At 42.9% G+C, this 27,165-nt stretch overlaps 2 pseudogenes; both read right to left on the reverse strand.

Moving 5' to 3' along the window:
- Positions 1 to 4,843: 4,843 nt before the first annotated feature.
- On the reverse strand, positions 4,844 to 5,144 carry LOC126945757 (protein S100-A11-like; annotated as a pseudogene).
- A 4,342-nt stretch (positions 5,145 to 9,486) lies between these two features.
- On the reverse strand, positions 9,487 to 15,809 carry LOC126945759 (protein SSX7-like; annotated as a pseudogene).
- Between the last annotated feature and the right edge of the window lie 11,356 nt (positions 15,810 to 27,165).

Genomic DNA, 27,165 nt, shown 5'->3' on the forward strand with positions numbered 1-27,165 from the left:
TTGGGAATCACAAAATTGCAATTCAGGGCATACACATGGGCTGGGGTGGTCTTCAGTATGTCCAACAAACAAAGAGAAGTTGGAAGTTTTATTAGAAAGAAAAATGTTACATATTGTTTTGGAATGAGGCTCATTGGCCCTGGAGAAGCTGGTTCATTCTCACAATCAGCTTTCACATTCCCTCTTTTGATCACCATCTTTCTTTGAAAACCTCACTGATCAGCCACCTTAAAGAGAGGCTTCATTGTCACTCCATGCCAGGATGGACCTGGGCCGGTTGTCTTTGTCCCATGTCAAGGGAAAGGTAAGGGAGTCGATATCAGGGACATGGGCCACATTTGAGCCACAAAGAGGTCAGAAGGAATAAAAATACAGGCATATTTGTCTGGAGTTCAGCATCAAATTCCATCTTATTAGTCCCATCTATGTTAGCATTCATCTTGAAGCACTAGGCCAACATTATCCTGTTGGGAGAACTGGCTTAACAAGTATTAGGCAACAAGAATGGAGCTCAAAGATTATAATACCAAAATAATTAGCAATTATTTTATTTTATTTTATATTTTATTTTATTTTATTCTATTCTATTTTATATTTTATTTTATTTTATTATTTTATTGCGATGGAGTCTTGCTCTGTCACCCAGGATGAAGTGCAGTGGCGTGATCCCAGCTCACTGCAAGCTCCACCTCCTCGGTTCAACTGAATCTCCTGCCTCAGCCTCTTAAGTAGCTGGTATTACAGGTGCTCACCACCACGCCCGACTAACTTTTTTATTTTCAGGGGAGATGGAGTTTCACCATGTTGGCCAGGCTGATCTCAATCTCCTCACCTCAAGTGATCTGCCCGCCTTGGCATCCCAAAGTGCTGGGTATACAGGCATGAGCTACTGCACCCAGCTATAATTAGGAATAGTATAATAAATTTAGTTTGTACAATGGTTTTGAACCAAAATCTCAAGACAAGTCAAGGACTATGGGGGAACTGAATGAGACCTCTTGCTGTCTTTAAGTATCATTTTAGTACTGGGTTGAATTAAAGCAGAGTGCCAACTCTATAAAAGAGACCACTAGATGAATCAAAGGCTTTGGGAGTTAGGTTATGACAAGTGAAAAATGTAGACATTAAGGGGGTAAGAGTCTCTTTATGATATGAAGACTTATTCTGGCGTTTTGGGAAAAGCCATCTACAGTGTGGAAACATCAACTTCTTATCCTGATTTGTCACTGGAATGTATCTGGTTATGGCACTGGACAGTTTGGTGAACTTTTTCTGTGGTCCAAACATCAGGCACAAGACTTGTTCCATAAAAGAAAAAAAATTTTTTTTGAGACAGAGTCTCGCTCTGTCACCCAGTTTGGACTGCAGTGGTGCAATCTCGGTTCACTGCAAGCTCCACCTCCTGGGTTCATGCCATTCTCCTGCCTCAGCCTCCCAAGTAGCTGGGACTACAGGCGCCCACCACCGCGCCCGGCTAATTTTTTGTATTTTTAGTAGAGACGGGGTTTCACTGTGTTACACAGGATGGTCTCGATCTCCTGACCTCATGATCTGCCCCCCTCGGCCTCCCAAAGTGCTGGGATTACAGGCGTGAGCCACCGTGCCCGGCCTCGTTCCATAAAATTTATGCACTTTGTCTAGGCTCGGTGGTTCACGCCTGTAATCCCAGCACTTTGGGAGGCCGAGGTGGGTGGATCACGAGGTCAGGAGATCAAGACCATCCTGGGTAACACGGTGAAACCCCGCCTCCACTAAAAATACAAAATATTAGCCAGGGATGGTGTCACGTGCCTGTAGTCCCAGCTACTCGGGAGGTTAGGCAGGAGAATCGCTTGAACTCGGGAAGCGGAGGTTGCAGTGAGCCGAGATCTCGCCACTGCACTTCCAGACTTGGTGACAGAGCAAGACTGTCTCAAAAACAAAAAAAAAAGAAAAGAAAAGAAAGAGAGAGAAAGAAAAAGAAAGAAAAAGAAAGAAAGAAAAGAAAGAAAGAAAGAAAAGAAAGAAAGAAAGAAAGAAAGAAAGAAAGAAAGAAAGAAAGAAAGAAAGAAAGAAAGAAAGAAAGAAAAAATTATGCAGCTTTATCTTAAAGGATTTGTAAACCAAAAATAACATCCTAAGCAACCCCCTGTTCCCCCACCACCCTTAACCATCTGAATGGACTTCCTCCTCAGCCAGAGCTCTTTTAAAATTAACCTAAGTGACCATTTTAGGCCATGACAGGATGTGTGGTTGAGACATGCCTCATTATACCTCTCTGGCATCAACATTAACACAGACTTAAATCTCATAAGAAACATGTTACAACCTAGTCTCTCTGAAGCTGAGTCCCTGAAGGCTTCCTCTGGAAATAAGAACTTGGGTCACCACAATCCTCTATCTTAACCCAGACATTCCTTTCTGTTGATCCTAGGCATTTTTGTTTGTTTCTTTGTTTTTGTTTTGAGGCAGAGTCTAGATCTGTTGCCCAGGCTGGAGTGCAATGGTGTACTCTCGGCTCACTGTAACCTCTGCTGCCCGGATTCAAGGAATTCTCCTGTCTCAACCTCCTGAGTAGCTGGGATTACAGGCGCCCTCCACCATATCCAGCTAATTTTTTTGTATCTTTAGTAGAGACGGGGTTTCACCATGTTGGCCAGGCTGGTCTCGATTTCTGATCTCAGGTGATTCACTGGCCTCAGCCTCCCAAAGTGCTAGGATTACAGGCATGAACCACTGTGCCCAGCCCATGCTAGGTTTTCAGATAAATCCAACCAATTGTCAACCAGAAAATTTTTAAATCTACGTATACACTGGAAGCCCCTGCTTCAAGTTGTCCTGCCTTTCTAGATCAAACCAAAGTATTACTTAAAAGTATTTGATAGACCGGGCGCGGTGGCTCAAGCCTGTAATCCCAGCACTTTGGGAGGCCGAGACGGGTGGATCACGAGGTCAGGAGATCGAGACCATCCTGGCTAACACGGTGAAACCCCGTCTCTACTAAAAAAATACAAAAAACTAGCCGGGCGAGGTGGTGGGCGCCTGTAGTCCCAGCTACTCGGGAGGCTGAGACCGGAGAATGGCGTGAACCTGGGAGGCGGAGCTTGCAGTGAGCTGAGATCCAGCCACTGCACTCCAGCCTGGGCGACAGAGCGAGACTCCGTCTCAAAAAAAAAAAAAAAAAAAAAAAGTATTTGATTGAGTCTCCATATAATGTATAAAACCAAGCTGCACCCCGACCTCCTTGGGCAACTCAGGACCTCCTAAGGCCGAGTCATGGGCCATGGTCACTCCATTTGTCTCAGAATAAATCTCTTCAAATGTTTTCCAGAGTTTATCTGTTTTCATCAGCAGACTTCAGGAACAGAGCCGTTTCTGTTTTTAGTAATTTTATGGGAAAAAGTTGGATCTAGTCTAGTCTATATTTAGATAACAAGAACTCGGTCGGGCGCAGTGGCTCATGCTTATAATCCCACCATTTTGGGAGGCTGAGGCGAGCAGATCACTAGGTCAAGAGATCGAGACCATCCTGGCCAACATGGTGAAACCTGTCTCTACTAAAAATACAAAAATTAGCTGGACATGGTGGCGTGAGCCCGTAGTCCCAGCTACTTAGGAGACTGAGGCAGGAGAATCGCTTGAATGCGGGAGGTGGAGGTTGCAGTGAGCTAAGATCCGGCCACTGCACTCCTGCCTGGTGACAGAGCAAGACTCTGTCTTAAAAACAAAGAAATAAGAAAAAAAAAAAAAAAAAAACCAAGACAACTATAATCTAATAACAGATCTATTACAGCAATTTTTAGCAACATAATTTTTCTCTATATATTGATCACTTGGGAATCTTAGATTTAAAAACCTCTTGAGGATAGAAAGTGAAATCAAGGCCGACTTTAGATTTCACCTACGTTCTTCAGGTTCCTAGACCTGCCAGAAAGTGACCATTTTATTTACCCACTGTAAAGCTAAAAACACTTGAAGTCAGGCATTCCATGCATTTTGATGAAAGCTTTGGTAATATAACCAATTTTTTTTTCTTTTTGAGACAGAGTCTTGCTCTATCACCCAGGCTGGTATGCAGTGGTGAGATCTCAGCTCACTGCAGCCTCCACCTCCTGGGTTCAAGCAATTCTCCTGTCTCAGTCTCCTGAGTAGCCAGGATTACAAATGTGTGCCACCACTCCCTGCTACGTATTTTTGTATTTTTAGTAGAGATGTGGTTTCACCATGTTGGCCAGGCTGGTCTCAGACTCCTGACCTCAGATGACCCATGCGCCTCAGCCTCCCAAAGTGCTGGGATTATAGGTGTGAGCCACCGTGCCCGGCCCTATAACCAATGTTTTTAATTGTATCCATCTATAAAGAGAGAGCAGATTTTTTTTTATTTTCGTGTTTAAAAAAAAATGGGCCTGGTGCAATGACTCATACCTATAATCCCAGAAGGTTGGGAGAGCACTTGAGCCCAGGAGTTCAAGATCAGCCTGGGCAACATAACTAGACCCCCGTCTCTGAAAAAAACATATTAAGAAGAAAAGAAAAAAAAGGAAGAAAAGAAAGAGAAGAGAAAAGTAAAGTATGGTTTTATTATTACCTGCATGAGGTGGTAGGTGTGCTTGAGAGAAGAGAGGAAAGGAGGGGAGGAGAGGGGAGGGCAGGGGAGGGCAGGAGAGGGGAGGGGGAGGAGGGGCAGTGGGGAGAGGGAGTGGGGAGCTGCAGGCAGGAAGGAATGGTTTTATTACTACCTGCAGGCAAGGCCTGCATGAGGTGGTGGGTGTGCTGGGCCCAGGGGACGTGTGGGTTGTGAGGAGACGGTGATGGTGAGGCTGGAAGGAAAGGGGGTGGTTTGGAAACCAGGCCCAAGGGATCCTCAGATCCACTTCTTGGAATGGGCAGCCTTGAGAAAAGAGTCACGGTAAGCCACAGTCATGCCATCCATCAGATGCAGAAATTCTTGGAAATCTAGCTGCCCATCACTAGTGAGATCCAGTTTCTTCAACATGTGGTCAAGGACACTGGGGCCCTCTGGTTCTTCGTGAAGGCATCCAGTTCTCTATTCATGAAGTTTGGGAACTCCATCTTGGAGTGCATGCTATTATAACCATCCTTTCCAGTTTATTTCTGGAAAACAGCAATCAGGGACTCTCTGTAGGGCTGGAGATTTTTGCCATGTTGGAGTTGAATGAGTCACCAAGAGCAGGTTTTTACTGGACCTGTGTAAATAGCCATATTGCCATAAGAATATTTACAAATAGTTTCTGAATTTTGGAAGAATGGAGCAGAAAGAGAAAGCAAACCTTTCCATCTTAGTTTACAAAAGTATACTTTACCAAATTGTTATAAACTATAGATAGTTTAACAGAGAAAATTTTCTCTTTGTTTCATTTTTTTGAGAAAGTGTTGTGCCCTGTTGCACAGGCTAGAGTGCAGTGGTACAAACGCAGCTCCCTGCAACCTCTGCCTCCTGGCTGAAGTGATCCTCCCACCTCGGCCTCCCAAGTAGCTGGGACCACAGGCGCACACCACCATGCCCAGCTAATTGTTTTTTTTTTTTTGAGACAGGCTTTTGCCATGTTGCCCAGACTGGTCTTGAACTCCTGGGCTCAAGCAATCCTCCTGCCTTGGCTTCCAAAGTGAGCCCCCACACCCCACCAGAAAATTTTATTAAATGTGGAAAACCAAACATTTAAGTAAAAAACAAAGCTTTTTTTCCCCTTAATTTCTTTTAGAAACCAGGTCTCCTATGTTGCCCAGGTTTGTCTTGAAGTCCTGCGCTCAATGGATCCTCCTGTCTCAGCCCGAGAATGCTGGGATTACAGGTGTGAACCACTGTGCCAAGCCCAAGAATAAATAAAGTTTTAAATAGAGGTCATAAAAACATTATCAGTTATTTAGCCTCACGTAATTTTGTTCTGCTTGATCTTGATGATCAGTTGCATGAAACCATCAGTTTTCATTAGAGTTTTGAAAAATAATTTATTTAGTTCATTGATCTGAAAGTTATTACAAATCTATATTCAATAGTACTTGTTAAAATCTTTTTTTATGAATCTGATTCTGGATGCCTTTAGAGAAAAATCAGCACTGTAGATGATAAAGCTTAGAATAGTAATGATTAAGATCTGATGAAAGGTCCACAATTGAGAAAAAATTCAGTTATTTCTATTATATAGAACATTTTAAGATAACAACCAGAATCATGACTGATAGCGTTACACCAGGACCATCAGAACTCTGTAAAATTTATGTGATCTTCAGAACATTAACATCAATAACATATCTATATAGATGTAAACAGCAATTAGTGTTTTTTTTATTTGACATTGCTTTTCATATAATCTAACATATCAAATAAGCCTAATGAGAGACACATTCTTTGAGGCTCTCCAGGGGCCTCACTGGTAAATCTCAAAGTCAATTTCAGGTTAAAAAGACTTAGAATATGATTAGTTTGTTTGACAGCAATAGATAAATTAAAAAAGAATTGGATTTTGGGAAAGTTTGTCAAAGATGTTAAAAGGCTCAAAACATTTGTTCAAAACAGGATCACGGGTCACTGTGGAAATAAGTCACTCATTTAACCAGAGTGATAGTCAACAGACTTCAAAAGCAATACAGAAAGTTACACGGACTTAAAAACTTAACCCTTTCAAAGCTCAGTTTTCCTAAGCAAAAAGAAACCTAATTAGTAGGCCGGACACGTTGGCTCATGCCTGGAATCCCAGCACTTTGGGAGGCCGAGGCAGATGGATCACATGAGGCCAGAAGTTCAAGACCAGGCTGAGCAATATGACAAAACCCCTTTTCTACTAAAAGGACAAAAAATTAGCTGGATGTGGTGGCCCGCACCTGTGGTCCCAGCTAGTGGAGGTTGAAGAGTTGCTTGAACCCGAGAGATGGAGGTTGCAGTGACCTGAGATCCCGCCTCTTGCACTCCAACCTGGGCAACAGAGACTCCATCTCAAAACAAAAACAAAACAAAACAAAACTCTAGGAACAACAGAAAGGAATGCCAGGGTTAAGATAAAGGATTGTGGAGACCCAAGTTCTCATTTGCAGAGGAAGCCTTCGGGTACTAGGCTACAGAGAGAATAGGTTGTAACATGTTTCTTATCAGACTTCAAGTCTGTGTTGATGTTGATGCCAGAAAGGTATAATAAGGCATGTCTGACCCCCATTTCCTGTCATGGCCTGAAACCATCTCTCAGGTTAAATTTTAAAAGAGCCCTTACGGAGGAAGAAGTCCATTCAGATAGTTGTGGGGTGGCAGGGTTAGGATTTTATTTTTGATTTACAAGTCCTATAAGATAAAAGTGCATAAATGTTAAGGAACAATTGTCGTGCCTGATGTATGGACCATGCAAAAAGTTCACCAAACTGTCCAATGCCGTAACCAGAGACATTTGAACGACAAATCAGGGTGAGGGGATGATGTTTCCACACTGTAGACAGCTTTTCCCAAGACGTCGGAATGAGTCTTCATATCATAATGGGGCTCTTACCCCCTTAATGTCTACATTTTTATTTGACAGAACCTGACCCCCAAATCCCATAATTCACCTAGTGGTCCCTTTTATAGAGTTGGCACTCTGCTTTAATTGAACCAGTCCTAAAATGCTACTCAAAGACTACAAGAAGCCTCATTCAATTCCCCCATAGGTTTTTGATTTGTTTAGCTGGTGGTCCTTAGGCTTGGGATCTTGGTTCAAAACCATTGTACAAATTAAATTTATTATACTATTGCTAATTATAGCTGGGTGCGGTGGCTTACACCTGTAATCCCAGCACTTTGGGATGCCAAGGTGGGCAGATCACTTGACGTCATGAGTTCTAGACCAGCCTGGGTAACATGGTGAAACCCTGTCTCTACTGAAAATAAAAAAAGTAGCCGGGCATGGTCGTGAGCACCTGTAATTCAAGCTGCTTAAAAGGCTGAGGCAGGAGAATTGCTTGAATCCGGGAGATGTAGGTTGCAGTGAGCCGGGATCACGCCATGTAGGTTGCAGTGAGCCGGGATCACGCCACTGCACTTCATCCTGGGCAACAGAGCAGGAATCCATCTGAATAAAATAAATAAAATAAAATAAAATAAAGTAAAATAAAATAAAATAAAGCAAAACAATTGTTAATTATTTTTGGATTATGATCTTTGAGCTCTGTTCTTGTTGCCTGTCCAATATTTGTTAAGCCAGTTCTTCCAACAAGATAATGTTAGCCCAGGGCATCAAGAAGTTTGCTAATACAGATGGCACTAACTAGATGAAACTTGATGCTGAATTCCAGATAAATCTCCCTGAATTTTTTTTTCTTCTGACCTCTTTGTGGCTCAAATGTGGCCCATGTCCCTGATATCGACTCCCTTACCTTTCTCTTGACATGGGACAAAGACAACCGGCCCAGGTCCATCCTGACATGGAGTGACAATGAAGCTTCACTGTAAGATGGCTGATCAGTGAGGTTTTCAAAGAAAGATGTTGATCAAAACGGGGAATGTGAAAGCTGATTGTGCAAATGAACCAGCTTCTCCAGTGCCAATGGGGTTCATTTCAAAACAATATGTAACATTTTTCTTTCTAATAAAACTTCCAACTTCTGCTTCTTCGTTGCACATACTGAAGACCACCCTAGTCCGTGTGTATGCCCTGAATTGCAATTTTGTGATTCCCAAATAAAGCATTTGATTTAGGGATTTCTCTCTATAATTTATTTTGACTTTCACACAATTAACCAGTATGATGTGTTGAATGGTTACCCCGCCCCCTGGCAAGGTGCATATTATACTGAATTTAAAAATTCACTCTAGACTGAGCATGGTGGCTCACGTCTGTAATCCTAACACTTTGGGAGGCTGAGGTGGGTGGATCACGTGGGGTGAGGAGTTCAAGACCAGCCTGGCTAACACGATGAAGCCCCATCTCTACAAAAAATACAAAATTAGCTGGGCCTGGTGCCGCATGCCTGTAATCCCAGCTACTTGGGAGACTGAGGCAGTAGAATCGCTTGAACTCAGGAGACAGAGGTTGCAGTGAGCCGAGATCCCACCATTGCACTCCAGCCAGGGCAACGAGAGTGAAACTCTGTCCCGAAAAAAAAAGAAATCATTCTATTATAATCCTGATAATTGCTTTGCTTTGCATCTTACTGTGGACTTGCTGGCAATCTAGGTGGCTGTAAACTACCCAGAGAAAGACAGAAATAGCAGCGGTGATAATTAGAAAATTGTATTGTTACTATAAAAGAATAACAAAAGGGGGAAATTGTAAGGGTAACTAAACATAAAATTGAATTTTTCCTGTTGCCAAAACCGCAAGAAGATACCTTTCCCCATTTCACTTTCCCTAGAGCATTTCCTCGAGAAAATTTGTATTTGTAAGTTCTTCCTTTGATCTGTAGGCCTCTGGCCATCCTAGAACCCAGGAGGGTGTTGAACTTGAACTCCAGGCCTCAAGTGATCCTCCAGCCTCAGCCTCCCAAAGTGTTGGGATTACAGGCATGAGCCACCACACTTGTACCCTAGGAATGTCTTTCTTCAGGGCCTTGGAGCCATCTCTTTGAAATGTGAGCATCGAGGAAGATGATGTCCCGGTCTCCCTGTCAGCAGGGGACTTTAGCCTAGGTGCTTTGCTCTAAGCTGTAAGCACCTGCTTGTCATAGAGATATGAGTTTTATTTTTCTTTCAGATAAAGGCAATTAACTAATGCAGATGGGTACTCCAATTACTTGGTGAACTTAGGACTTGCCTGGGAGTATTTAGTTTTCACCCCTGGCTGCTGCTGTACAAGCAGGTCAGTTAGCTACATATCCAAACTTTCTGTTTTCTGCTACCATTTTTTATTGTTTCTTTGTTTGGCTTTTGTTTGTTTGTTTTTGAGAGGGAGTCTCCCTCTGTTGCCCAGGCTGGAGTGCAGTGATGCGATCTCGGCTCATCGCAACCTCTGCCTCCCTGGTTCAAGCAATACTCCTACCTCAGCCCATGGAGCTGGGATTACAAGCACGGGCCACCATGCCAGGCTAAATTTGGACTTTTAGTGGAGACGGGGTTTCACCATGCTCAGCAGGCTAGTCTCATACTCCTGAACTCATGATTCACCTGTCTTGGCTTCCCAAAGTGCTGGGATTACAGGCATGAGCCACCACACCTGGCCTCTATGACCACTTTTGGATTGTATGAAACACTACACTTCAAAGTGTGGGATCTGGCTCCCCAGACAGCTGCCAAAGGGGCAGGTGATGCAATCTGGAAGTGTAGGGGAGTTCATGTGCGTGGGGTAAATTTTGACCAATAAGAAAATAGCCAGGAGTGAGAGACAGGTAGTAAATTCCCTCTCCTCTCCTCCCGCCATGCACCGTTCCAAGCATGGTTTCTCAGTATAGTCTGTCTAGAGGTATCCCATATGGCCCAAAGCCTGTTTTCTTGGGAACCTGAGCTAAAACAATGGGAATTCACATACTCGAAGACAGTGTTAAGTGTTGTGGAGGACCCAGATCTGGGCAGAGGAAAATTACCCCAATAAGGAAATGGATAATTTGAGGTTTTGGAATAGAGGGAAAGACTAGTAGAACCAGTAGTAGAATAGCTTATGGGTAATATTTTTGGAGAAAAGGCAGTTTTGGTGATTTCTGCAGTGAACTGCCCAGCTCTGTAAAATATATACTTCCTTTCTTTCCATCAATCTCCCCTATGAAATCTTCCATAAATTATCCTTTTATCACTATCTATTGCCTGTGAAGTGAATTTTCTTTTTTTCTTTTTCTTTTTTATTTAGACATACTCTCTGTCACCCGGGCTAGAGAGTGCAGTGGCACGATCTTGACTCACTGCGATCTCCGCCTCCCGAGTTCAAGTAATCCTTCCGCCTCAGCTGCCCTAGTAGCTGGGACTACAGGCACGCACCAATGCCCGGCTATTTTTTTTTTTTTTTTGTATTTTTAGTAGAGATGGGGTTTCACCATCTTGGCCAGGCTGGTCTCGAACTCCTGATCTCAGGTGATCCACACACCTAGGTCTCCCAAAGTGCTGGGATTACAGATGTGAGTCACCACACACAGCCTGTCAGTTTTCTTTTGGAGAATAAAACAGACTGAGTCTTGTGCCAAAATGCAGGGGAAGCTGCACCCAGACAGGTAACAATATATTATATAAAATAATAAGGCTTCTACATACCAATATTAACCATTTAGAAAACCAAACTAAGAAAAATTACACTTATATAGTGACAAAAATACATAAAATATCTAAAACCAGATGGTTGGAGCAAGATGACAGCTAGATCCCGTGCCCCACTCAACATTCCATTGACCTGGGAAGAAATGTTTTCAAGGATCAATTCTTAACAGTAGAGGAAAATAGGAAAACAGGTCAGTGGTCCACCAGAAATATTGAGGCATTCCTGGGAGATAGAGTAGATGGGATCAGACTGATAGAGAAACTCAAAGAGACAAGACCACAGCTCAGATCACTGTAGACAAGAGATGCTGTTTGTTTTTTGAGACAGAAACTTACTCTGTCGCCCAGGCTGGAGTGCGGTGGCATGATATCAGCTAGCTGCAGCATCTGTCTCCCAGGTTCAAGGGATTCTCCTGCCTCAGCCCCTGTACTAACTGGGATTCACAGGCTCAAGCCACCACAGCCAGCTAATTTTTGTATTTTTAGTAGAGATCAGGGTTTCGCCATGTAGGCCAGGCTGGTCTCGGAATCCTGACCTCAAGTGATCTGCTTGCCTCAGCCGCCCAAAGTGCTGGGATTACAGCATAAGTCACCGTTTTTAATGAGTCATTGTCTTTGTTGTTTTTTAGGCTTTTAATTTTTGTTTTTTATTTTTGTGGGTACACAGTAAGTGTATATTCTTATGGGGTACGTGAGATGCTTTGATACCGGCATGCCATGCGTAATAATCACATCATGGAAAATAGGGTCTCCATCCCCTTAACCATTTATCCTTGTGTTACAAACAATCCATTTACACTCTTTTAGTTTTTTTTAAATGTACGATAAAGTTATTATTGCCTATAATCACCCTGTTGTGTGTAATTGTTTGGGGGGTACCAGGAACTGCACCCATAGACGATGACAAACTTAATCGATGAATGTTGTGTGTGTTCTGACTGCTCCACCGATGAGCTCTTCTCTTCTCTCTTCCTTTTCTTGGGCCTCCATATTTCCTGAGACACAGCAACACTGAAATTAGGACAATAAACAACCCTACAGTGGCCGCCAAGTATTCAGTTGAAAGGAAGAGTTGCATGTCTCTCACATTAAATCAGAAGCTAGAAATGGCTAAGCTGAGTGAGGAAGGCATGCTGAAAGCCAAGACAGGCTGAAAGCTTGGCCTCTTGCACCAAATAGCCAAGCTGTGTATGCAAAGGAAAAGTTCTTGAAGGAAACACTAATACTAATACTCCAGTGAACAGAAGAATAAGAAAGCAAAACAGCCTTACTGCTGAAATAGAGAAAGTTTGAGTGGTCATGATAGAACATGAAACCAGCCACAACATTCCCTTAAGCCAAAGTCTAATTGAGAACAATACCCGAACTCTCTTCAAGTCCATGAAAGCTTGAGAGAGGTGAAGAAGCTGCAGAAGAAACGTGTGAAGCTACCAGAGGTTGGTTTGTGAGGTTTAAGGAAAGAAGCTGTCTCCATAACATAAAAGTGCAAGGAGAAGCCTGATGGAGAAGCTGCAGCAAGTTATCCGGAAGATCTAGCTAAGATCACTGATAAAGGTGGCTACACTAAACAACAGATTTCCAATATAGATAAAATAGCCTTCTATTTGAAGGTGATGCCATCTAAACCTTTCATAGCTAGAGAGGATTGACTCCAACTTTGAAAGAAGTTCTACTGTGGGTAAAATGCTATCCAATAGCATCACATAGTACAGAGAAATCTTTCATGAAAGGGAGAGCTAATCAATGTGGCAAATTTCATTGTTGTCTTCTTTTAAGAAACTGCCACAGCCACTCCACCCTTCACCAACCACCACCTTGATCAGCCAGCAGCCATCAACACCGAGGCAAGACCCTCCACCAGAAAAGAGCATGACTCCCTGAAAGCTCAGAAGTTTGTTAGCATTTTTAAACAATGAATTATTTTAAAATTAAGGTATGTATTTTTTAGACATAACGCTATTGCACATTTAAGAGACTACAGTATAGTGTAAGCATAATGTTTTTATGCACTGCGAAACCAAACAAAAAAAAAGTGTGAGACTCTCTTTATTGCAGTGGTCTGGAACCGAGTCTACAATATCTCTGAAGTACACCTGTATTGGGTATCAGGCATTGAGCTGAGTAAGACATGATCCCAGGTTATCAAAGATAGAATTGCTTGAGCACGTTTCATGTCATCAGGACTTCGGGATTAAATTTAATGCCTCCAAATAATTTATGAACTATGATTCTTTATTTCCATCTTATGGACAGGGAAACTGGAGCTGAGAAAATTTGGAAGACTTGCCCCAAGTCACGTGGTTTTTTATATGGATGACAACTCCAGTCTGTGTCTCTGGAAGTCATGTTTATCATCTCATCTGGAGCTGGGCAAGCTCCTCAGCCCAGCCTGAACCCAGGCTTTTCTGGGATCCATGCCACACACCCAGTCCCCACACCTGAACATAGCCAGGGAAGCCAGAGGGGTTGTTCCCGATTTGTTTCCTCTTACCAGGTGTCTTGTTAATCTTCTCAGAGGTACTTGGTTTTCCTGGGGGGCACAGCTGTTTCCCATCATTTTGTGGGCCAGATGCTTCTGACATTCCCTTCGAATCATTTCCTTCCTCTGCTGGCTTCTTGGGCACGATCTTTGTAATGTGAAGGTCACAGATAAACAGTATCAGTGACATTTCTATAGTGCTTTAGAGCTTACAAAGCGTCTTCACATGCATTACCTTAATCAATGTTCTCAACAATGCTGGAAGAGTTACACATGCCTAAATGAAGAGAAACCTGGGAAGTTAGAAGGGAAAGGAATGCCCTAAATGAATAGGGTTTCCAGGTTTATCTTCACACTCTTTTAAGACTGACATTCTTGCAAACAGCAAAAATCTCCATGTAATTGAGAGTTTTGTATACAGAAGATTTAGAGAAGAATAGCATTCTAAGAATTCACAAGGTCTACAAAGGGAAGATGTTCTGTAAAATACAAGGGATCCCATATAAGCTTGTAGACAGCTGCTGGGAGAGTAAATGTAAAAACATAGGGAGGTGACAAAACACTGCTGGGAAAGATGGTGTGGGGAGACGAATACAGGGAAGGGAGAGGTAAATAAATGGTTTGTTGAAATTAATCTAGACAGCAAAGAAAGCAGTACCAGATATGGCATACCACCCTACCGAGGCACCAACATTGAATGTGGAATTACCTGAGGTTGTACTCATAACAATTCTGGTTGCACTGGGATGTGTCACTGACCACCAATCTTATGCTGCTACTTCTTTTTTTTTTTTTTTTTTTTTTTTTTTGAGACGCTGTCTTGCTCTCTTCCAGGCTGGAGTGCACTGGTGCCATCTTGGCTCACTGCAACATTTGACTCCTGCATTCAAGCGATTCTCCTTCCTCAGCCTCCAGAGTATCTGGGGCTACAGGGAGGTGCTACCACGCCCCGCTAAATTTAGAATTTTTAGTAGAGACGAGGTTTCACTATGTTGGGCAGGGTGATCTCGATCTCTTGACCTTGTGATCTGCCCACCTCGGCCTCCCAAAGTGCTGGGACTACAGTCGTGAGCCACCATGCCCAGTCTTTAAGCTGCTTTGTATTCAGCTTTCTCACTTATGAAATAATGAACAATACATGTAAAACAGGCTAAGGGAAAGTCCTCTCTGAGCTTGTAAATTCTGTTTAAATGTAGTCATAATAACAATTAATACCTTTCATGATCCTCTTTGAATTCAGTCTCCACGCTGGCAACCCAACTCCCAGATCCCTTTACCCTCTAAACCAGAGTTGAATCTGCACTTGTGGGATCACTCATTCAGGGGCCTCCGAGGGATCACTGGGCTGGGACTGGGGCTTCCCAGATGCCCCAGGTGCAGACAAGGCACTCAAGGAGCTCACAGTAGGGAGGGACCAACAGTCAAAGCAATTCCTAAGCCATGCAAGCGGCCCCGGTAACAGAGCAGAGGCCAGCTGGTCCTTCCTATTGCGAGAGTGGGTGTCTCAACAGAAGCACCAGCAGGCCCTATGGGGTAAAGCCCTAGTGAGCAACATCTGAACTTCATAAACAAATGCAAACGTGAATGAGCTTTAAATGGCTTGGAGCTCTGGATTAGACTACCCCTGCCACTGTGCCCCAGGAAAATTCTTTAACATCTCTGTACCCCGATAGCCTCATTTTATTATTATGTTGCTGTTAGCTATGATCTAAAACATGAACTATGATTCTTTACTTCCATTTCACGGACCAGGAATCTGGAGCTCAGAGAACTTAGAAGATTTGTGCCATGTCACGTGGCTTTTATATGGATGACAACCGAAGTGTGTGACTCATTATTTGGAGATAATAATAGAAACAACATCATAGAGGTCTCCTTAAGGATTAAATAAATTAATCCATGTGAACTGCTTAAAATAGTATCTGGCATCTCTATGAAAACAAAAGAAGTATTAAGGATCACAACTCTTAGTATTATTAAGCCGTTGATGCTACATTAGGCGTTGTGATACACATGGGGGGAAGGAGGCAGTGAGGGCATTTTTGGTATTCTCCCACTCTTACCAGTGTTCACATCCGTGAAGAGACAAAGTTCTCTGGTCCTTTAGATTTGAGAGATACTCACTTTCAGGAAGATTCTCTGTAGCCTGCTGAAAGTCATCTGAGGACTTTCAACTAAAAGAGAATACATCAGAATTTTTCTTGGTTGGTAAAGATTTCCAAACTTCAGAGAGACTTCTGTCGCATGAGGGCATTCTGCAGCAGAGGGTTACGAGTGCACTCATTATTGAGGAGTTATTTGAGATTTGCTTCTGAATTATGTTTAGTCATGGTTGGTCCATTTATCTGTGGGATCAGTTCAAACTTGTCCATCTCATAGTTTATCAAATGGGAACTAAACCCCATCATAGTCTCATCTTATTCCATTACATATCTTTTACTTTTTCCCAAGTAATTAAATTAAATTGATTGATTGGGAATCTGAACTGTATCCACTCAAGAAGTACAACTAAAAATCACTGTACACTTCAAATGGGTGAATCTTATGGTATGTCAATTAAGCTGTTAAATGTGTGATGAATCATGGATGATTTAGTTCAGTGGCTCTGAAATATTTTCAGTATAAAGACACTCCTTTAATATCAAAAACTTGGCAGATACTAAAGCACTGGATTTTCAGACCTCTTATAGTGATTGTGGGAGAATGTAGAATCTGACCTGTTTAGTTGGGGAGTAATAGGTCTATTGGAGACAGTTTGGACATTCTGACCTTGTCTTATAATTGTGTTGTCAGAGCAGAAGAGCAAGTAAACACATATGTCCCCTTAATAGTCCTGAAATGCACAAAGATCTCTACGCAAAGGGATCATTCTTTCAAACTCACTTCCAAGCTCATCACGGAGAATTGGGGTTGTTTGGGAATGAGAAGAGTATTTGGTTTTGATAAAATGCAAAAAAACAGTGATCTTTATTACATAATGTGTCCATCACCCTCACTCATAAGATACCTATCCAATACCCATATGCTGTTAATGAGACAAACTCTGGAAGTTTTTGGCGGATCTACAGTTTTAACATTTTCTTTCTTTTTTTCACTTGTAACATTTTCTTAATTGTCCTTTGATTCATTAACAGTGCTTAGAAGAACAACATGTTCTTTAAAAAAGAAATATTTCAAACACACAGAAAAGTATAGGAAATAATATTGAGTCCAGTCAGATCTCAACATTGCCCCACAGCTATGTTAGGTCTGATTTATTTATTCAGAATATTAGAAATACTACAAACAGGCCGGGTGTGGTAGCTCACACTGGTAATCCCAGCACTTTGGGAGGCTGAGGTGGGTGGATCACCTGAGGTCAGGAAGTTTGATACCAGCCTGGCCAGCATGGTGAAACCCCTTCTTTACCAAAAATAAAAAAATTAGCTGGGTGTGGGGGTAGGCACCTGTAACCCCAGCTACTCCGGAGGCTGAGGCAAGAAAATCACTTGAACCTAGGAGGTGAAAGTTAGAGTGAGCTGAGATTGCCTTATTGCACTCAAGCCTGGGCGACAAGAGCGAACCTCCACCTCAAAAACAAACAAAACACACTATCAAGAAGTCACAGCTGAAGCTGTCTGTGCAGCGCTCACCAATCCCTGCCCTCCCTCCCTCCTCCACTTACAGGCAGTCACCTTAATTTGATGGCTTTTTATTCACATTCATGTTTGTATACATTTACCATTTACTTATTATCCATAAAAATATATGGTGGTGGTATGGTGACTTGTATGGTAGCTGAGGCGGGAGGATTGCTTGAAGCCCAGATTTCGAGGCTACAGTGAGCTATGATTGCACTACTGCACTCTAAGCTAGATGACAGAGTGAGAGTCTGACTCAAAAAAAAAGAGAGAGAGAGAGAGAGAGAGACAAGCCGAGAGAAAGATGGTAGGGTAGGTGTGTGTGTTTGGGGGTTTGGGGATAGGGTGCCAGGATGCCACAGAGACAGTTGGACTCATCAGAACAGACGCCTAAGGGAGAGAAACGTGCAGGATACAGGTATGAGCTCCACTGTGGCCAGTCCCTGCCCTCGGCCCTGACAGGATACAGAAGAGCAGAACACCCAGAAGCTGTCTTGCAAATTTTCTCTTCACAAAAGGAAAATGTGGGGTACTTTCTGCAGCCTAAAAAGTAGCCAAAGCAGAAAAAGGGATGCTCACGTGTCCCCAGACTTGTGTGTGCCTAGAACGTTCTGTTACTGAGTTTAGTCATGGCCTCATACTTTCTCTTCATATACACAGAGATGATTTTCTCCAAGGCTTTCATCTTTTCCCACTTTTTCTTAGAGAAGTATTTGGGAATATCATCAAAGGCCTAGGAAAAAAAGAAAAAGGAATTCTGGCAGTGTCTCAGCTAGGGATGTCTGCCATTCAGCTGGAGCCGCTTCCTGTGTGCTGGATCTGGGAAGTGGGGATGATAATCCGTCCTGGTTGATGCCATGGCTAACTGACAGAACATGGGGGACCTACACTAGCTTGTACTCTGCCACACAGTAGGGCTTTAATGCTGCTGGCTGACTCTCTTCCCACCTTCCAGAATGGACTGAGAGTCACCAAATGAAGTGCAAGATCACAGACTTGTCTCCAGGGATACTAGGTGATGACAGAGTGAGGGTGGGAGGCTCCCAAGGGTCCAGATCTCCCCCGAGACCCTGCTCCTTGTCCCCAGTATCTCTGTCCTCCCCTCCTCAGAAACCTGCTCACTCCCACTGTCCCCTGGGCCACTGTTTTGCCCCCTCCAGGTCACCTCATCTTTTGTATCTTCTCTGGTATTTGAGCATCATCCCTGGGCCTCTTTGCACAGGCGTCATCTCTATTAACGGCACCAAGACCAGTCTGACCTGCAAGAGAAACAGCCTGAGTCTTTAGGGAGAAATCTGTGAAGGCCGGTCACACTCAGTCACCTGGAATCAGGTGTTGCATTTCTCCATCCAGGGCTTATCTGTCCGTGAGTAAGGGGAGAAGTCAGATGGAAACAGGGAGCCAGGGGTCTCTGGGAGAAGTGTTGATTGGGGATGACAGGTTTCCTATGGGCATAGCAGCCTTGAGTCTTTGGGAGGGGGTTGGCTACTGTTGTTAGTAGTTTCCCCGGGACTAGGCTTACCCTGAAAGATGTACAGACCCCTGTTGGGGAGGCAGAGATGTGACTGTGTAATTGTATTGAGTGGGGGCGTTCTGACACCCCCACTCAATATATAAAGTCCCAGAGATAACATGGTCTCTCTGGTGATGGATCTGTTCAGGCAGAGGGATGCGGGGTTCTGTTCTGTTGAAGAGAAATGAGTATCTCTAATATGAACGGGTTTAGAGGCTATTAATGGGTGACTTGTAAATTATTAGAAGGAAGAGAGCTAGAATTTCTGAGACTACAAGAGCCCGCCATCACTTAGAGAGAATGTGGGGCATTTCAAGATGCAACAATCAGCCAGGAGCAGTGGCTCACACCTGTAATCCCAGCACACTGAACAATCCTTCTGCCTCTATCTCAGGACTACAGGCATGCACCACCCCACCCCGACTAAAATTTTTATTTTTGATTTTTTTAGTAGAGACCGTTTGCTATGTTGACCAGGTTGGTCTCGATCCCCTGGGCTCAAACAATACTCCTGCCTCAGCTTTGAGATTACAGGCATGCAATACCCTGCCTTTTGCTATGTTTCCCAAGCAGGTGAGCCACTGGGCCCAGTCAGTATTTCATTTTTATTACTGAGTAGTATTCCACGGTACAGATGTACCACAGTTCGACCATTTGCTTATTGTAGAACATATTGATTATTTCCAGCTTTGGCTATTACAGTAAAGCTGCTATGAACAATTATGTACAAGTTTCTGGATAAGCATACGTTTTAATTTCTCTGAAGTGTAATTGTTGAATTGTATGGTCATTACATGTTTCATTTTATAAGAAACTACCAAACTGCTTTCCAGAGTGGCTGTAAGATTTTACCTTCCCAGAAGCATTTTACTAGATGTCCAGTTTTTCCGCATCCTTGTCACCATTTGGTGTTCTCACTATGTCTTTTATTTTAGCTATTGTAATAAGTGTGTAGTGATACCACATCATGGTCTTAGTTTGTATCTAATGAAGCAAATGAGCATTGAGCATCTTTTCATGTGCTTATTTGCTTGTTTCCTCTTCAGTGAAATGTATGTTCACATCTTTTCATGATTTTCTAATTGGATTATTTGTTTGTATTTTTTACCATTGAGGTTTTTTTATTATTATTATTATTTTTCTTGAGACAGAGTCTGGCTCTGTTACCCAGGCTGGAGTGCAGTGGCACGATCTTGGCTCACTCCAATTTCCGCCTCCCAGGTTCTAATGATTCTCATGTCTCAGCCTCCCACATAGCTGGGATTACAGGCAGGCATCATCATGCCAGTCTAATTTTTGTATTTTTAGTAGAGATGGGTTTTTGCGATGTTTCCCAGGCTGGTCTCGAATTCCAGGCCTCAAGGGATCTGCCCTCCATCCACCTTGACCTTTCAATATGCTGGGATTACAAGCTTGAGCCACCACGCTCAGCCTACCGTTGAGTTTTGAGAGTACTACACATATCCATTATATATTCTGGATGTGAGTCCTTTCTTGGATATGTGGTTTGCAAACATTTTCTCCTAGTCCAGACCCTGTTTTTTCGTCCTTTTAACAGGGTTTCTTGCAAAGCACAAGTTTTAAATTGGATGTAATCTAATTTATTTGTTTTCCTTATGGATTGTGCTTTTTAAACCATTGACTATGCCCTAGATCTCAGACATTTGTCCTGTGCTTTCCTGCAAAAGTTTGTTTTTTAGTTTTATATTTTAGATTTAAATCTATGATCCACTTGAGGTGTTTTTGGTATAAAAATATGAAGATTAGGTCTTTTTTTTTTTTTTTTTTTTTTTTTTTTTGCCTATGGATATGCAACTACTCCAGCACCATTTGTTAAGCAGACGATCCTTCCTTCTTTTTGTCTCTTTGTAAAAAATCAATGTGGGGCTATTTCTAGGTTCTCTATTTTGTTCCAGTGATCTATGTGTCTATTCTTCTCCCAATACTACAGTCTTGATTCCTGTAGCTATATAAGAAGTACTGAAATGTGGTAGAGCCATTCCTCCCACCTTATTCTTCTTTTCCAAAAATTGTCTTAGCTATAAAAATATTTTTTGAGATGGAATCTCACTTGTGTCACCCAAACTGGAGATCAGTGGGGTGATCTTGGCTCACTGCAACCTCCGCCTCCTCTCAGCGGCCCGAGTAGCTGGAATTTCAGGTGTGCACCACCACACCTGGCTAATTTTTGTATTTTTAGTAGAGAGGGGATTTCACCATGTTGCCCAGGCTGGTCTTGAACTCCTGACTTCAAGCGATCCACGGGTCTCGGCCTCACAAAGTGCTGGGATTACAGGCGTGAGCCACCATGCCCAGCGTTGTCTAAGCTATTGAAAATTTGTTACAGCAGCAATCAAAAATGAAAACACATGGAAACATTTATTAGTGAAATAAAATAGAAGGTCAAGAAACAGACTAATCTATATGCAAACTTCAGCATGCATTTCCAAACAGGGACAAAAGATGATGGGTTGTATAATAAATGATTGCTTGACAAGTGTCTATCCATTTGAAAAAATGAAGATTAAATCCAAAATGTGAAGTCATAAAGAACTAGATGAAAATTTAGGAAAATATTACCATGTAAGACATCTTGAGTTGGCATAGGCACTTCCTGACATTACACCAAGGCTATAAACAATGAATCTGACAAATTTAAAAATGTAAAAATTAAAGTATCATCTAATTCAAAAGACACCATAAACAACTGTTTTAAAAGGCAAATTTTGGGGAAATTGGTGAAGCATCCACAACAAATTAAAAGTAACCATCTCTAATATACAACAGAGCTTTTGCATATCAATAAGAGAAACTGGAACAACCCAATGAAAAAAATGTGTTCAGGCATGGCACTACTTCACCGTATAACAGAAAAGGATTACAAAATAAAATGTATGAAATGAAAATAATAAAGGAAATGGAGAATAGATCCCAGAAGTTTCAACATTCATCAAATAAAAGTTCCAGAGATACACCAGGGGCAGTGACTCATGCCTGTAATCCCAGCACTTTGGGAAGCCGAGGTGGGTGGATCACCTGAGGTCAAGAGTTTGAGACCAGCCTGGCCAACGTGGTGAAACCCCATCTCTACTAAAAATTAAAAAAATTAGCCAGGCATGGTGGCATATGCCTGTAATCCTAGCTGCTAGCAGTGCTGAGGCAGGAAGATCACTTGGACCTGGGAGGCGGAAGTTGCAGCGAGCCGAGATTGTGCCACTGCACTCCAACCTGGGCAACAGAGTGAGACTCTATTTCAAGAAAAAAAAAAAGAAGAAGTTCCAGAGATAGAGAATAGAAAGACTGGGCCGGGCGCCGTGGCTCACGCCTGTAATCCCAGTACTTTGGGAGGCCAAGGCAGGCAGATCACCTAAGGTCAGGAGTTTGAGATCAACCTGGCCAACATGGTGAAACCCCATCTCTACTAGGAGTTGGTGGAGGGCGCCTGAAATCCCAGCTATTTGGGAGTTCAGAACAGCTCCCAGTAACAAAACCCTTGATGGTTTGGCCCAACTCGGGGATGACATGTCTTCGAGTGGGAAAAGGTCAGATGCCACAGATGGAGGATCAGCCCAGGTGGAGCTTTCTAAGTTGCATCCTTTTTTTTTTTTGTCCTTGTTTTCTGGAAGGCTTATTACCTGTTCTGTGAACATGCAGAGCAGACACTTGGCAGGGCAGACCCAGTGCTAACCCAAAGTGGTGTGATAACATTAAGGAATGGGGGCTTGGAAAGTTCCTAGAGAAAGTGCAGACTCATCAAAGCTGGCCAGTAACTGAGCATTCCTTTCCTACCTCTCCCTCTGACCTCTGAGCTAGGCAGTTACAACCAATATCACTCACCCATAGACTCCCTTCACACTGTAAGGCAGAAATCCTGTAAGCGTCTCTGAGGACTCATACGCTAGGGGCTGGAAAGAAAAATTGACTCAGCTCAGCTCTAGAGACTCTGTACCCTAAGACCTATCAATCCAGAAACCCTGAAACTCATGTGGAGTGTCTGGGCTGACACATCTTCCCAGGCACAAAGAGTTATACAGAAAAACTATCTGATAGGCCAGGTGTGGTGGCTCACGCCTGTAATCCCAGTACTTTGGAAGGCCGAGGTGGGATGATCACCTGAAGTCAAGAGTTTGAGACCAGCCTGGTCAACATGGCGAAACACCATCTCTACTAAAAATACAAAATTAGCTAGGGGTGGTGGTGCATGCCTGTAACCCCAGCTACTCAGGAGGCTGGGGCAGGAGAATCACTTGAACCTGGGAGGCGGAGGTTGCAGTGAGGTGAGATCACACCATTGCACTTCAGCCTGGGCAATAGTGAAACCGTCTTAACAACAACAACAACAAAAGGCTGGGCATGGTGGCTCACGCCTGTAATCCCAGCACTTTGAGAGGCTGAGGCAGGCGGCTCGCCTGAGATCAGGAGTTCGAGACCAGCCTGACCAACATGGTGAAACCCCATCTGTACTAAAAATACAAAAATTAGCCTGGCATAGGGTCACACGACTGTGGTCCCAGTTACTCAAGGAGCTGAGGAAGGAGAATTGCTTGGACTCCGGAGGCAGAGGTGCAGTGAGCCAAGATCGAGTCACTGCACTCCAGCCTGGGTGAAAGAGCAAGACTCTGTCTCAAATACATAAGTAAAAAGAAAACCTATTGCATAGATTGGATATGAAAATATTAACTGCTCAAATACATAATTCAGTGGAATAGGTTGGATATTAAAACTGATATAGTTGAAAAAGCAATTACTGAGTTGAGGAAATGAGTCTAAAGAATTCATAAAAGTAATCGGTAATGGATAGAGATGAAGTAAATGAAAGAAAAGTTAATTAGTAGGGAGGATAGAAGAACAAATGTTGAAATACATCCAATAGTAGCCTTATAAGAAGAGAATATAGTCATTAAAAAGGAGAGTGTACTTAAACAAGTAATGAATGAGAAGTTCTCAGATTTAGACAAATGTCTTAAGATTTAAAGGGATCATCGTACACACACACACACAAGAACGGTGAAACGAAAAATTGTGAAAGACCAAAAAATTTTTTTTTAATGATCAGAGAGAAATAGCAGGTTACTTACAAAGGAAAAATATTTAAACCTTCATCGGATCTCTCAAACACCACACTGGAGGCAAGGATACAATGGTGTAATAACTCCAGTGTTGAACGAAAGGAATTTTTTTTTTTTTTGAAACAGAGTCTTGCTTTGTCACTCATGCTGGCATGCAGTGGCATGCTCTCGAATCACTGTAACCTCTGCCTCCCAGTTTCAAGTGATGCTCCTCCTTAGCCTCCTGAGTAGCTACAGGTGCACACCACCACACCCAGCTAATTTTTGTACTTTTAGTAGAGATGGGGTCTCGCCATGTTGGCCAGGCTGATCTCGAACTCCTGACCTGGGATGATCTACCCACCTTGGCCTCCCAATGTGCTAGGATTATAGGAGTAAGCCACTGCTCCCAGCAAAAGAAAGGAATTTTTGTATTTGGTGGAGTAAGGCAAAGTCAGACATATAACACTTCAGGAGATTGAAGACAGAGGGAAATGTTAAAGCAAACAAGTATTTATTGCACTTATTAAAGGCTGTAAGAAAGGGCCAGCTGCAGTGGCTCATGCCTGTAATCCCAGCACTTTGGGAGCCTGAGGCAAGAGGAGTGGTTGACACCAGGAATTCAAGACCAGCCTGGGCAACATGGCGAAACCCTGTCTCTACAAAACATACAAAATTAGACGGGCATTTCAAGTTCCTGAGTCTGTAGAGAATTAAAAAAAAATACCTGGGTGTGGCAGTGCATACCTGTAGTCCCAGCTACTCGGGAGACTGGGGCAGGAAGATTGCTTGGGCCCTGGAGTTTGAGGCTGCAGTGAGCTAGAATTGGGTCACTGCACTCCAGCCTGAGTGACAGAGTGAGACTTTGTCTCTGAAAAAAAAAAAAAAAAAAAAAAAAAGATCGTAAGGACGATTTTACTACTATGATAAGTACAGGGACCACTGCAATGGGGTCCTGCTGTGGGAGAGTGATACTAGGATATTAGGATTGACTTCAACTCCACCGAGGAAAAGTGGGGATTTGTAGTCAAGGAGTAGGAGCAGGGGGTCAGAAGATGGGAAATTACTTGGAGGAAACCTCAGGGGCAGGGAGACTCAGGTAAAACTGACTTGACAGGATTTTTGCTGAAACAGGCTAAATGGACAGAGTCCCTGGATGAAGGACAGAGCCCGAGGTTGGGACCTAGTCAGAAACCGAACTCAGAGGAGCCCCACTTAAGTTTGGTCAAAGGAGAGTGTCTCTGTCTGAAAGCATGAGCAATAAAGTCAACAGCAGTAAAATGAGTGGATCACAAAGGAGAATTTTTGTTCATTGCTAAGCAGGACTCTGCTTTAACCACTGTGAAAGTTGATTATGTGAAGTGAATCGTTCTTAGTTTTTTTTTTTTTAAGTTCTTATTTGCAGAGGAAGACTTCAGGTACTATGCTTCAGAGAGAACAGGTTGTAACAAGTTCTGTTTTTTTTTTTTTTTTCTTTTTGAGATGGAGTCTCGCTATGTTGCCAGGCTAGAGTGCAGTGGCTCCTTCTCCGCTCACTGCAACCTCCAGCTCCCGGGTCAAATGATTCTCTTGCCTGAGCCTCCTGAGTAGCTGAGACTACAGGTGTGTGCCACCACGCCCGGCTAATTTTTTTGTATTTTTAGTAGAGACAGGGTTTCACTGTGTTAGCCAGGGTGGTGTTCATCTCCTGACTTCATGATCCACCCTCCTCACCCCCCTAAAGTGCTGGGATTACAAGGGTGAGCCACTGCGCCCGGCCAACATGTTTCTTATCAGACTTCAAGTCTTTGTTGATGTTGATGCCAGAGAGGTATAATGAGGCATGTCTGACCCCCACTTCCTGTCATGGCCTGAAACCATCTCTCAGGTTAAATTTTAAAAGAGCCATGGCTGAGGAGGAAGTCCATTCAGATGCTTGGGGGCAGGGGGCTTAGGATTTTATTTTTTATTTACAAGTCCTATAAGATAAAACTGCATAAATTTTAAAGAACAAGTTTCTTACCTGATGTATGGACCACACAAAAAGTTCACCAAACTGTCCAATGCCATAACCAGGGATATTCAAATGACAAATCAGGATGAGAAGTTGATGTTTCCACACTGTAGACAGCTTTTCCCAAGATATCAGAATAAGTCTTCATATCATAAGGAGACTCTTACCCTTTAATGTCTACATTTTTCACTTGACAGACCCTGATCCCTAAATCCTTTACTTCAACTAGTGGTCCCTTTTATAGAGTTGGCACACTGCTTTAATTCAACCCAGTCCTAAAATGCTACCCAAAGACTACAAGAGGCCTCATTCACTTCCCCCACTATCTTTTGATTTGTTTAGTTGGTGGCCTCTAGGCTTGGGATCTTCGTTCAAAACCATTGTACAAACCAAATTTATTATACTATTGCTAATTATAGCTGGGTGCAGTGCTCACGTCGGTAATCCCAGCATTTTGGGATGCCAAGGAGGGCAGATCACTTGAGGACAGGAGTTCAAGACAAGCCTGGCCAACATGGTGAAACCCCGTCTCTACTAAAAACACAAAAATTAGCTGGGCGTGGTGGTGGGCACCTGTAATCCCAGCTACTCGGGAGGCTGAGGCACAAGAATCACTTGAACCTGGGAGGTGGAAGTTGCAGTGAGCAACTTTGCTCACTGCAGTGGCTGGATCGCACCGCTGCACACCACCCTGGGCTACAGAGGAACACTCCATCTCAGAAAAACAAAAACAAAAATGAAAACTTAATAAACGCAGTCAGGAAACTATCTTAAAACACAAAATCGCCATTTTTTTTTACTGATTGTTTAAAAGAAAAACAGATCAACATGTTAAGAAAACCTATTTCAAACCTAGAGGAGCAGACTCACCCTGCTTCAGTGCACCCTTGACACTAATGTTCAATTTTTAGAAAAACTGATAAACAATTTATTTTCAATCCCAACTAATCTGATCATATGTAAGACTCCTTTTCCAAGGCTCTTCCTTCATAAACCCTCAACAACTTGCCTAGACATTCCATCATTTTTTACCCCCCGTCTTAGTCCCATAATTTTTCATTTTTATATTGGACTCCAATCCAAGTACTAGTAAAATGTTAGAGGAAAGGGATAAACGGAGGAAAGGACTCTTAAGCAAAAAGGATCCAGGGAAATTCTCAGCCTATCAAGATTTCAAAAGACACTAAAATTAGGAGAGGCACTGTCAGGAAGGTATGCTCTGGAGAGAAAGTCAAGAATGGGGCCATGTTTGCTAGTGCTGAAGAGACTAGGCACATGACTCAAGGAGCTCTTCCACTATGCTTAGCCATAGCCGGTAATAGAAATGATATTATCTGGGAAAGATCCACAAAGGACCTGCTGGTCTAAAGGT

The sequence above is a fragment of the Macaca thibetana genome, chromosome X, assembly GCF_024542745.1.
Source record: "Macaca thibetana thibetana isolate TM-01 chromosome X, ASM2454274v1, whole genome shotgun sequence".
Classification (NCBI taxonomy): Eukaryota; Metazoa; Chordata; class Mammalia; order Primates; family Cercopithecidae; genus Macaca; species Macaca thibetana.